Source organism: Thalia democratica, unplaced genomic scaffold, assembly GCF_965202585.1.
Source record: "Thalia democratica unplaced genomic scaffold, ktThaDemo2.hap1.1 HAP1_SCAFFOLD_1847, whole genome shotgun sequence".
In the NCBI taxonomy this organism is placed as follows: domain Eukaryota; kingdom Metazoa; phylum Chordata; class Thaliacea; order Salpida; family Salpidae; genus Thalia; species Thalia democratica.
Genome location: NW_028140650.1, coordinates 1 through 12,500, shown reverse-complemented (window position 1 = coordinate 12,500; position 12,500 = coordinate 1). Strand labels below are relative to the sequence as shown.

Sequence of the window (12,500 nt, the reverse complement as noted above, 5' to 3'; positions counted from 1 at the left end):
GCTATCCTGAGGGAAACTTCGGAAGGAACCAGCTACTAGATGGTTCGATTAGTCTTTCGCCCCTATGCCCAAATTCGACGATCGATTTGCACGTCAGAACCGCTACGGCCCTCCACCAGAGTTTCCTCTGGCTTCAGCCTGTTCAGGCATAGTTCACCATCTTTCGGGTCCCAACAAGCACGCTCTTGCTCGACCCCTAGGACGCGGCCTATGGGATCGGCCGGCGATGCGCCTAATGAAAGGATCTCGCCTCGTTTGCCTTCACTGTGCTTTCGGGTTTCGTACTGCCCAACACCTCGCGCGCGTGTTAGACTCCTTGGTCCGTGTTTCAAGACGGGTCGGAGACGTGGCCAGCTTAAGCCGCAGACCCCTGGCGTCTGAGCGCTAACGCGAAGAAGGCCTTGTACAAACTCTAGAGACTGCGAGCAGTTTCCAAAGCCGTATTCCAGCGATCAACACGCAGCCTGTCCGAAGACCGACGCGGAATCTCTCCTCGGTCGCCGAGCCGAAGCTAATCGAACGCCTATAACACTCTTCCGAAGAAGAGCTACCTTGCGAACGACCAAAGTCAGCCCAGCAACCGGTCGCGGCCCTCGCCGAACGCTAGTGCAGCGCCGCGACGCCAGCGCAACCGTAAGAGTCTCCGAAGATCACTCAAACAGTAGGACAGCTCTCGCAGCGCCTGAAAACGTCCGGCGACTCGATGGGCGCCTCCGTTTGCCTCCAAGCGGTTTCACGTACTCTTTAACTCTCTCTTCAAAGTGCTTTTCAACTTTCCCTCACGGTACTTGTTCGCTATCGGTCTCGAGCCAGTATTTAGCCTTAGATGGAGTTTACCACCCGCTTAGGGCTGCATTTCCAAACAACCCGACTCCGGGAAAACCGCTAGGACGAATTACGACCGCCGCCAAGGGCCTAACACCCGCTCTGGGAAAAGGCCTCGATCAGAAGAACGTGGGCAGTCGTTGGTTCGCCGCATGCTGAATTCCATACGCTACATTTCCTCGCCCTCCAAAAAGGCTCGGATTTAGCGCTGGGCTTATCCCGCTTCACTCGCCGTTACTAGGGGAATCCTTGTTAGTTTCTTTTCCTCCGCTTAGTGATATGCTTAAGTTCAGCGGGTCGTCCCGCCCGATCTCAGGTCAAAAGTGATGTACTATAAAAGTACATGCGCTTTGTACGTCGGCCTTTTGAAGTCACTTAACTTATTCTCGAGCACCTACCGTCGTTGCTACCTCACCCGAGGCCAGCAGGCTGCTCACGCTTCAGCTGTGAAATCGCCAGACCAGCTGTCTTTGACGACACGCTCCTTAATACAGAAACGAGTCGCAGGCACTTTCAAACTAATGAAAGGATCGGTGTGTTAAAGACCCTGAGACGGACGTGGCCCCAGGATTACCCGAGGCCGCAATACGCGTTCAGAATATCGATGCTCAATGTGTCCTGCAATTCACATTACTTCTCGGAGCTAGCTCCGTCCTTCATCGACGCTCGAGCCGAGTGATCCACCGCTAAGAGATCTCTCGTGTTAATCAATCTCAATGCAACCAAAAAATCGTGTTCAAAAAGAAGCGGCCGCGCCAGCACTTGCGTGCTGAATTATTACTCCCGCTGTCAGGAAGCAACGCGACCGAACTATAACAGTTACAGGGCTCGGTCCCTTCGAAGAAGAGACGTCGCTTGAAATCAAATTTCGATTCGTTAATGATCCTTCCGCAGGTTCACCTACGGAAACCTTGTTACGACTTTTACTTCCTCTAAATGATCAAGTTCGATCGTCTTTTCGAACACCGGCGAGTGCGTTGCCGCACGTACCAGGCTCAATCGGAGGACCTCACTAAACCATTCAATCGGTAGTAGCGACGGGCGGTGTGTACAAAGGGCAGGGACGTAATCAACGCAAGCTAATGACTCGCGCTTACTGGGAATTCCTCGTTCAAGGGAAACAATTGCAAGTCCCTATCCCTAGCACGACCGGGGTTCAACGGATTACCCGGACCTTTCGGCCTAGGGAACACACGATGATCCGGTCAGTGTAGCGCGCGTGCGGCCCCGAACATCTAAGGGCATCACAGACCTGTTATTGCTCAATCTCGTGTGGCTAAACGCCACTAGTCCCTCTAAGAAGTTGTCTCCGACCCAATGGGTCGAGCAGCTATTTAGCAAGTAAGAGTCTCGTTCGTTATCGGAATTAACCAGACAAATCGCTCCACCAACTAAGAACGGCCATGCACCACCACCCACAGAATCAAGAAAGAGCTCTCAATCTGTCAATCCTCGCTGTGTCCGGGCCGGGTGAGATTTCCCGTGTTGAGTCAAATTAAGCCGCAGGCTCCACTCCTGGTGGTGCCCTTCCGTCAATTCCTTTAAGTTTCAGCTTTGCAACCATACTTCCCCCGGAACCCAAAGACTTTGGTTTCCCGGAAGCTGCCGGACAGTTCTTAAGTTCGACACTGCCCGATCGCTAGTCGGCATCGTTTAAGGTCAGAACTAGGACGGTATCTGATCGTCTTCGAACCTCTGACTTTCGCTCTTGATTAAAGAAAACATTCTTGGCAAATGCTTTCGCAGTCGTTCGTCTTGCGCCGATCCAAGAATTTCACCTCTAACGGCACAGTACGGATGCCCCCGTCCGTTCCTATTAATCATTACCTCGTGCTCCGAAAACCAACAAAATAGAACCGAGGTCCTATTCCATTATTCCATGCAACATTATACAAGCGTAAAGCCTGCTTTGAACACTCTAATTTTTTCAAGGTAAACTTGCCGGACCACCGCAACACTCAGTTAAGAGCACCGCGAAGGCACCGACCAACAAGAACAACGAGGCCAGTGCTAGCCTTTCGACCGACCAACCTCGCCGTCCCTATATCCAACTACGAGCTTTTCAACCGCAACAACTTAAATATACACTTTTGGAGCTGGAATTACCGCGGCTGCTGGCACCAGACTTGCCCTCCAATGGATACTCGTTAAAAAGTTTAAAGTGTACTCATTCCAATTGCAGGACCTCGTACGAGGTCTGCATTGTTATTTTTCGTCACTACCTCCCCGAGCCGGGAATGGGTAATTTGCGCGCCTGCTGCCTTCCTTGGATGTGGTAGCCGTTTCTCAGGCTCCCTCTCCGGAATCGAACCCTGATTCTCCGTCACCCGTTACAACCTCGGTAGGCCGATACCGTACCGACGATAGTTGATAGGGCAGTTGCTTTAATGAGATGTCGCCAGCACTAGGCCGTGCGATCCGCAAGCTTATCCAGAGTCACCATTGTAACGACCCGAAAGCCGGTTAGTTTTGGTCTGATAAATGCGCGCCTCACGTCAGTTCGGCGCTTTACGCATGTATTAGCTCTAGAATTGCCACAGTTATCCATGTAAAAGCGTACAATCAAATGAACCATAACTGATTTAATGAGCCATTCGCAGTTTCACTGTACGTGAGCTCGTACTTACACTTGCATGGCTTAATCTTTGAGACAAGCATATGACTACTGGCAGGATCAACCAGATAACTATCCGAGGGCGTTTAAACCCGTTGCTCGACTGAGCGTTTTTACTGTATAAATACAGACCTTTTCTATCACTCGGCTTAAAAGCCTTGCGAACGTTACTGAAAGTCGGCGCCGGCCTTTTGCTGTTTAAAGCGCCAGCCCGCGTCGACTGCAGCATGCAGCTATACAACTGACTGTTCTTTCTCCCGACCAACCGTTTGCCTTCTGCCGGTTAACTCGTCAGCAGCAACACGCCATCTGTCTGCTGCAGTTACCCGCCTCGAGCCGTGCCTGCCTGCGTCGGCTACTCGTCTCGACGACTTCGCAAAGCTATAAGCCTACCGCCGCTGGACGCTTGTAGTTTTTCATACGCTGCTCCAATGCGTTTACATAGCACGTTCGCCGCCGCTGCAATAGCCGCCCTCGGGTGCTAAACAGTAATGCTTTAAGCCCGCTTTCTCGCCAAGTCGACCGAACGCACAAACACGTCTCTCTCACTAGTGTAAAGTAATGCATACGTGTATGATGCTCAAATGTTGCTGTTGAACTTTTTTTGCCGATTTTTTTCAATTTGTTTGTTTCTTTTCAATTATTTTAATGTTTTAAGCTTATTTATGCTACGTTTAAATGTTTTAATACTTTTTTTATACTTTATTTAATATGTTTAAAAGAAATAAATAAAAAATAATATATATAAACTACTTTTTTTAATGTTTTAAATATGTTTGTTTATTATAAATAAACTTTATTTGTATTATTTTTTATTTAAACTTACTTTTTAAATCTTTATACTTGTTTTATCGTTTTAAGCACATTGCGATAAATATAATAAACAAAAAATTGAATGAAAATAATAATAATAATAAAAAAAAAAAAAAAAACATATGCTTATTTTATATGTTTCATTTTATTTTTATTTAAACTTACCTTTCAAACCTTAATACTCGTTTTATTTTTTTAAGCAGATCGCGATAAATATAATAAACAAACAATTAAATAAAAATAAATAAAAATAAAATAAAAAAATCAAACAAAAGCTTATTTTATATGTTTCATTTTATCTTTATTTAAACTTCCTTTTAAACCTTTATAATTGTTTTATTTTTTAAGCACATCGCGATAGATATAATAAACAAACAATGAAATAAAAATAATAATAATAATAATAATAATAAATCATAAGCTTATTTTGTATGTTTCATTTTATTTTATTTAAAACTTACAACTTAAACCTTTGTATTTGTTCTATTCTTTTAAGCACATCGCGATAAATATAATAAGCAAACAATTAAATAAAAATAAAATAAAAAATCAAACATAAGCTTATTTTATATGTTTCATTTTATCTTTATTTAAAATTACTTTTTAAACCTTTATAGTTGTTTTATTTTTTAAGCACATCGCGATAGATATAATAAACAAACAATGAAATAAAAATAATAATAATGAAAAAAAAATCATAAACTTATTTTATATGTTTCATTTTATTTTTATTTAAACTTACTTTTTAAATCTATATAGTTGTTTTATTTTTTAAGCACATGGCGATAAATATAATAAGCAAACAATTAAATAAAGATAATAACAAATAAATAAAACAATACGGCTAAACTATAAAAAGAAAACTAAATAACTGATAAATACTTGTAAAACATTATTTGAAAAATTTATTTTGAAACACAACACGATTGATTTATAAATAATAATATAATTTTAATTTGTGTAGTTCATTTAAAGTAGTCTCCCTTTTTGCTTCTGGTTTTATTAGAGTTATATATAACAATAAATTGTGTAGTTTATTTAAAGTAGTCTCCCTTTTTGCTTCTAGTTTAATTAAAGTTATATAACACATACTATAGTAAGTTAAATAAACTATAGTAACTTTATAAAACTACTTTACAAAATACATTTGTATAATTTAATAACTTTAAAATAACTATCAAGAATAAAATAGAATAGAATAGCTTTAAGTTTAGTATACAATTGGTATGTAAATTGTGTAGTTTATTGAAAGTAGTCTCCTTATTTGCTTCTGGTTTTACTTGAGTTACATAACGTTAAATAAACATACTTAATAAACGTAACCATCAATACTGTCATTTTAATAAAACTAAGTACAAATAACAATACAAATACAAGAACTTTAAAAAGCCTTCGCTTGTATCTGTTGGTAACAGTAAATAACCTATTATGACTCACAATACAAGAGTGCGAAATTTATTTTTCATTTGATTTTTCAGGTATTTATTTATTTGTGGAAATAAACTTTTTTATTACATTAGAAACTAATTGAATTTTTCCTCTAACTATACCTATTATTATATTTAGTATGCTTAAAAGTAATAAAATGAAACGTCGCGATTATATAATAAACAAACAATCAAACAAACAAAGAAATAAAAAAAAATATTTTTTTAAACTTATATTTCAACTATATGTCTTATTTTATTTTCATTTAAACTTACTTTAAACCTCTGTATTTGTTATATATATTTCAACACAATACGATTAAACTATAAGACAAACAACAAAATAAAATAATCACATTAATAAATACACTAAGCAAATAGCTAGAATAAATATAAATAGTTCAATATATACAATATATTTCTTCTATTTTTAAGTTACTTGTTAAACATATTTATTTAAAAATGTTTCTTTAGAATATAAAACTAACAGTTGTACAAATAAAGAAATTAAAAAGCCAAAACACATAACACTAACTTTTCATAAATTAGATATGCAAATATGAACAAAATAATAACTAAATTGTAAAGCTTTTGTAAACTGTGAACTTATAAACTTATAATAATAATTGCATATTCACTATTCACAATAGCTTTTTATTTAGTACACAACTGGTCTGTAAATTGTGTAGTTTATTGAAAGTATAATCCCGTTTTGCTTCTGGTTTAAATTAAGTTATACAACACATACTAAAGTAAATTAAATAAAGTAATTCACTACTATCTATTAAATAAAACCAATTTACAAAATACATTAATTTAAATTAAAGTGAATTTTGAACTTATAATAATAATTGCATATTCACTATTCAGAATTTCTTTAAATTTAGTACACAACTGGTCTGTAAATTGTGTTGGTTCTATTCAAGTACTCTCCTTGTTTGTTTTGTTTTAGTTGTATTTATTTTTAGATACTAGCACATTCAATACACATAATAAAGTAAACCAAATAAACTCTATTAATTTAAACTAAGTACAAATACATTAAGTTAATACAAAACTTTAAAAAGCTTTTGCTAGTATCTGTTGGTAACAGTAAATAACTTATTATGACTCACAATACAAAAGTGCAAAATTTATTTTCGTTTGATTTTTCAAGTAGCCACGCTTTTATTTGTTTGTGGACAAAAAGACTTTAAAGTTTTAGTATAAAAGACTAATTGTATTAATTTTAACTCAGAAAATTGTACTCTACAAGATGGTGCCATTATTTTTTCGATATCTCAAACTGGTCAAACCACTTTTTTAGCGCTCTAATTGGTTTAAACAGCAAATAACGTTATCTGATTGGCTTGAGTTTTTATTTGCTAATAACTAGAATTTACTTTTCTTTTAAGCGTTAAAGAAATGTAAATAAACGAGTAATAAGTATAAATAGGTCAGAAAGAAAAATAGTACAAAAAAGATGAATTCAAAAAGCAAAAGCCTACGGCACGTGGTATTCCCAAGCGGTCACCCATCTAAGTACTAACCACGCCCGACACTGCTTAACTTCCCAGATCGGACGAGATGGGGTGTGCTCAGTGTGGTATGGTCGTAGGCGTTTGAAAGCGTTTACAAGCCTTTATAAACCCTTCGGTTTGTTTAAAAAACCTATTTGCACTTGATTTACAATCGATTTGATATTTTAAAATTATTCCTTATAAAATTTTAACCTGAATTAACTTTTTTTTTGTTTTTTTAATCAACAGTTACTCCCAAACTGTACTAAAACTGTATTGTAACTGTACAAAAGTGTTTGTTTAAATTATTGTTATCTATAAATTACCTAAGACCAGGACAAGTAGAAGTAAAGTTTATTGAATTATTAAATAAATAAAATAAAATCGTAAAATAAAATAATACAATATGTTTACAATTTGTCATTGATCTATCCATTTATGTTATTGCATTACAAATACAAACATTTCATACATTCAAGAGTATTATTCATCAATCTTTTCAATATAATAAGTTTTAAATTTATATTTATTTTTAAATAATTCCTGACATTTTAGATTACCTGAGATTTTTTTTTAATTAAATTAATTTTAGTAATTAAATACTTGACGTTCTATTTTGTTTAATTTGATAACTCAACCATGCTTATTTTTTTTTTACTAATTTAAAGAACTATTAAACTAAAAGACATTACATACAGCTTCTAAAAGTTTTAAACACCTTAAAAAATATTATTATTTTAAAGATATATTAAAGAACTAAACAGATATTACTCCTAAAAAATCTTGTTAATAATATATAAAAAGTACTCAAAGTCAGACTCGGAAATATATATACTGTTGTATATCTTACTTGAAGTTCACTGTAATTGACACTGAAAAATTGACACTTGAAGTTCACTGAAAAATCAACCTATTTATATAGCAAAATATTTCTTTATCTTTGTCGTGGCGCGGTGGGTCAGTGGTCTTATCAGCTGACTCATAAGCAGAAGGTTGAGAGATCGAATCCCGCTAGTCGTCACGAAACACCACTATCGTTCAATGTTCGGGCTTCAAATTCTTTGAGATTATACTGTACTATTTATCTATCTAACTAATCTATCTAACAAATGTTGTTCAATCTAGGTTGTGGGTACTTGGGTCGAGTAATGCCTTTGACTTACAATCTGTTGTGGATTGACAATATTCCTCTATCTATCAATAAACAAATCTATCTAATAAATGTTGTTCAATCTAGGTTGTGGGTACTTGGGTCGAGTAATGCCTTTGACCTACAATCTGTTGTTGATTGTCAACATTCCTCTATCTATCAATAATGATTATATTCAATATTAAATGTTGATTAATTCAGTTGTAAGAAAACCAGTGCGCTGGTTAGGTTGGGTAAGGCCTTCGACTTACAATCTTGGGGATTATCAACGTTCATCACAAGTACAGTAACGATCTCATTGAATTTCCAGTTGGAACATTGGATTGTAGTGGTGGCCTACTTTGTAGGTTTTTTGCCTAGTTTGTTTTTTGCCTAGTAGTGTTTGCCTAGTTTGACAAACTATTGTATATATATTGTACAACTTTATTTGTATTATTTTTTATTTAAATTACTACTTATTATTAAAGAATTAAATTTTCTTAGAAAAAAAAAACTATGTATTTGAACTAATGCTTATTTTATATGTTTTGTTTTATTTTTATTCAAACTTACTTTAAACCTCTGTATTTTTTATACAATACGATTAAACTATATAACAGAAAAATAATTAAATAATCAAACTATTGAATAAGCAGTTAATTAGTGTGTTTTTTTATGCTTCTTTCATTTTTAACTTACTTGTTAACCATATTTCTTTTATTAAAGTATAAAACTAACAGTTACTAAATTTATATTTATTATATTTAAAAAAAAACTTCTATACTAACTCTAATTTCAAAGCATATTAAAACATACAAATTTTACCAACTAAATATTTATTTTTATTTTTATTATTATAATTTTCAAACATAAGCTTGTATACCTTATATACCTATATACCTCATATAGTAGGCTTGACATAACATAACATTATTTAATTCTTTTTGTTTGAAATAAACTCATTTAGTTATTAGTAAATTACAACATAAATGTTTATAACAATAAAACTAAGATTTAGCTTTTGAGTTAGTAAACTTTGATAGTTTTCTTTTAATAGTTTAATAGTCCTTATTTAAGTTCAAACAAAATTGCTATATATTTAATACACATACAAAAGTAAACTAAGTAAACGTAATTCAATAGTTTCTATTAAGTAAAAGTAATTACAAATACATTAAGTTAATACAAAACTTTAAAAAGCTTTTGCTAGTATCTGTTGGTAACAGTAAATAACTTATTATGACTCACAATACAAAAGTGCAAAATTTATTTTCGTTTGATTTTTCAAGTAGCCACGCTTTTATTTGTTTTTGGACAAAAAAACTTTAAAGTTTTAGTATAAAAGACTAATTGTATTAATTTCAACTCAGAAAATTGTACTCTACAAGATGGTGCCATTATTTTTTCGATATCTCAAACTGGTCAAACCACTTTTTTAGCGCTCTAATTGGTTTAAACAGCAAATAACGTTATCTGATTGGCTTGAGTTTTTATTTGCTAATAACTAGAATTTACTTTTCTTTTAAGCGTTAAAGAAATGTAAATAAACGAGTAATAAGTATAAATAGGTCAGAAAGAAAAATAGTACAAAAAAGATGAATTCAAAAAGCAAAAGCCTACGGCACGTGGTATTCCCAAGCGGTCACCCATCTAAGTACTAACCACGCCCGACACTGCTTAACTTCCCAGATCGGACGAGATGGGGTGTGCTCAGTGTGGTATGGTCGTAGGCGTTTGAGAGCGTTTACAAGCCTTTATAAACCCTTCGGTTTGTTTAAAAAACCTATTTGCACTTGATTTACAATCAATTTGATATTTTAAAATTAATCCTTATAAAGTTTTAACTTGATGTAAGTATTTTTTTTATTAAAACCTATTTTTTTGGTGTTTTAATTACAATTACTCCCTGTAACTTTATTTAAGACTTTGTTTAAAAGATTGTTAACTATATTCTATATTAAATACTATGATAATTAGAAGTAAAGTTTATTAAGTGATTAAACTAAATAAAAAATATTGTTAAAATAAACATGTTGTGTTTAGTTTGTTTTACTATTTCTCATTGTTCTATTTATAGATGGTATTGTTTTACTTCAAGAATATTTATAGTTAGTTTCTAAAGAATATCTCATACTACATCAGATTTTACGATTAACTTAATTTTAGGTAATAAAATATTTGACGTTTAATTCAATAACTCAACTATGTTTATGTTATAAAATAATAGTATATAATACACATACATTATAATATAATAATATGTATAACTAGTTGTTTTACTTTAAAATGAATAATTAAGCGGAAGAATTAAAAGAACTCACATTTTTGAAGAGAGCGTGGAAAACCAGAATAGTCTTTTAAAACATTTATTAAATTATCGATAAATATAGAATACAATAGAATTAAACATATAAACGTAACTGTGGTTGCTTAGAAACTAAACAAGAAATTTTTTAATAAAAATATAAAATAGTTATTATATAGAATTAAAATAAAATAAAAGTAATATAAATTATATTTTTAAACTAAATAACAATTCACGAGCAATATTAGCGCAATGTCAGAGTATGAGTTTATAATAAAGGAATTACTTCCTTGGTGTTGATACTTACCTTATTCAAAATAGAATACATTTTCAGCAATCAGGCTTGTATTTATCTTAGCGCGCGTAACACAACGTTTGTGGGGTTTTGGCACACTTTTGTCGATAGTGGGCGCCCCGCCTCTTAAGTACAGAAATTTCGGGAATTTTCGATTTCGGAATTCTGACTCGACAGATCGTTTTTGTTTGGTCCAGAGACCCCGTAAAAAATTTTTCAGCCCATTTGAAGCATGATGAAAAAATGTTATTTCGACCCCCTTTTTTTAGGGGTTACGGGGACATCGACCCATTTTTTGGGAATAAAAAACTCCTAGAAAAGGACCACTTTTCTTCTTTTTTCGAATTTCGACTTTTTATTTTTTGGAAAATTTTTCTATTTTCTTTGTTTGTTCTATTATAAGGTCGAAAATATTTTTTTTGAGCTTCGCAACGCATAAGGACTAACGTAAGGTAAGTTTTAAAAGATTTTTTTTTCGATAATTTTTTCTATATTTTTTGTTTGGTCCATTACAAAGTCGAAAATATTTTTTTACGGCTTCTAAACGCGTGTAGATTAACCGTAGGTAGGTTATTTCGAAATTTAAATTTTTCAATATTATTAATATTTCGGTAGATTGTTCGATTATGAGGTTTTTATGGCTCTTTCAGCACCCAATAAGTACATTAAAAAATAAAACACAAAATAAAAACATCAACTAAAATGAAAATAACATATTCTGTGAAAAAACCTACGAAAATTCTTTATGAAATTTTCTTTGTCACATAGGAAGTTAAGAAAAACCGGAAAATAATTCTTCTTGAAGCCATGTTTTGTATGATAAATAGTATGCAAGCTGCCGATGTCAGAAGACTGTCGACAGCCGAAAAAAAGTCTGTTAAGACTCATTGAAATTGCTCCTGTCCACGGAAATCTTTAGTAAAAGGCGAAAGATTCATTCGTGTACTGAACTGAAGCCAGAGTGATTAGCAACGGTTGCCAAGGCTTTTTCTATGGGCTTTACCATGCTACAGGTTGTGAATAAATGTATACAAACTCCCCCAGAGGGGAGGCGAGCCGATTCCGGAGGTACTGCAATACCGGACCGACTCTTGACGAGCAGGACAATAAATTGTCTGAACTGCACGTCGGTTGACAAAAAGTCGTTTGATCATGGGAAGGACGCGTGGTCCTTCTCGAAGCGATCAAACTTCGAAGAACAGATACTACACTTGATCTTAGCTCAATGAGCCGAGAAGCGATGCCTTCTTAGTATCCGTTTTTTTAATAAACAAACGAAGACTTCGAAGAGCTTGTGGCGACCACTCGCGTTAGTCATTTAATTGGGGGATGAATGCACAGTGAACACGGTACAAAATCACCTTTAAATGTCTCTAAAGTATAAAGAAAGTAAGTTGAAATAAAAAAAGCGACGACCATCAACTAAGATGGTCGTCGCCATGAACAACGTATTGAAAAAATTGAAATAAAAAAAGGCAACGGCCATCAACTAAGATGGTCGTCGCCTAAAAATAAAGTAATAATGAATAAATTGAACGAAAAAAAGGCGACGACCATCAACAAAGACGGTCGTCGCCAAAATTTTTTTTCTCA

General features: G+C 34.2%; 7 non-coding genes across 7 annotated transcripts in view; all 7 read right to left on the bottom strand.

Annotated features, from left to right (window-relative positions):
* LOC145848925 (large subunit ribosomal RNA) overlaps window positions 1-1,145 on the bottom strand; it is a 3,631-nt gene extending 2,486 nt beyond the window's left edge. Inside the window, exon 1 of the ribosomal RNA XR_014372224.1 lies at window positions 1-1,145. This exon is cut by the window's left edge and continues 2,486 nt beyond it. This is a non-coding gene — a ribosomal RNA (large subunit ribosomal RNA).
* A 222-nt stretch (window positions 1,146-1,367) lies between these two features.
* On the bottom strand, window positions 1,368-1,520 carry LOC145848928 (5.8S ribosomal RNA). Its single transcript, XR_014372228.1, has one exon. It is a non-coding gene; the product is annotated as a 5.8S ribosomal RNA (ribosomal RNA).
* Window positions 1,521-1,702: 182 nt separating this feature from the next.
* Window positions 1,703-3,510, bottom strand: LOC145848924 (small subunit ribosomal RNA). Its single transcript, XR_014372223.1, has one exon. It is a non-coding gene; the product is annotated as a small subunit ribosomal RNA (ribosomal RNA).
* A 3,649-nt stretch (window positions 3,511-7,159) lies between these two features.
* On the bottom strand, window positions 7,160-7,278 carry LOC145848926 (5S ribosomal RNA). The gene has a single exon (XR_014372225.1). It is a non-coding gene; the product is annotated as a 5S ribosomal RNA (ribosomal RNA).
* A 2,642-nt stretch (window positions 7,279-9,920) lies between these two features.
* On the bottom strand, window positions 9,921-10,039 carry LOC145848919 (5S ribosomal RNA). The gene has a single exon (XR_014372219.1). It is a non-coding gene; the product is annotated as a 5S ribosomal RNA (ribosomal RNA).
* Window positions 10,040-11,757: 1,718 nt separating this feature from the next.
* LOC145848922 (U5 spliceosomal RNA) lies at window positions 11,758-11,872 on the bottom strand. Its single transcript, XR_014372221.1, has one exon. It is a non-coding gene; the product is annotated as a U5 spliceosomal RNA (small nuclear RNA).
* An 81-nt stretch (window positions 11,873-11,953) lies between these two features.
* Window positions 11,954-12,149, bottom strand: LOC145848929 (U2 spliceosomal RNA). Its single transcript, XR_014372229.1, has one exon. It is a non-coding gene; the product is annotated as a U2 spliceosomal RNA (small nuclear RNA).
* Window positions 12,150-12,500: the final 351 nt, after the last annotated feature.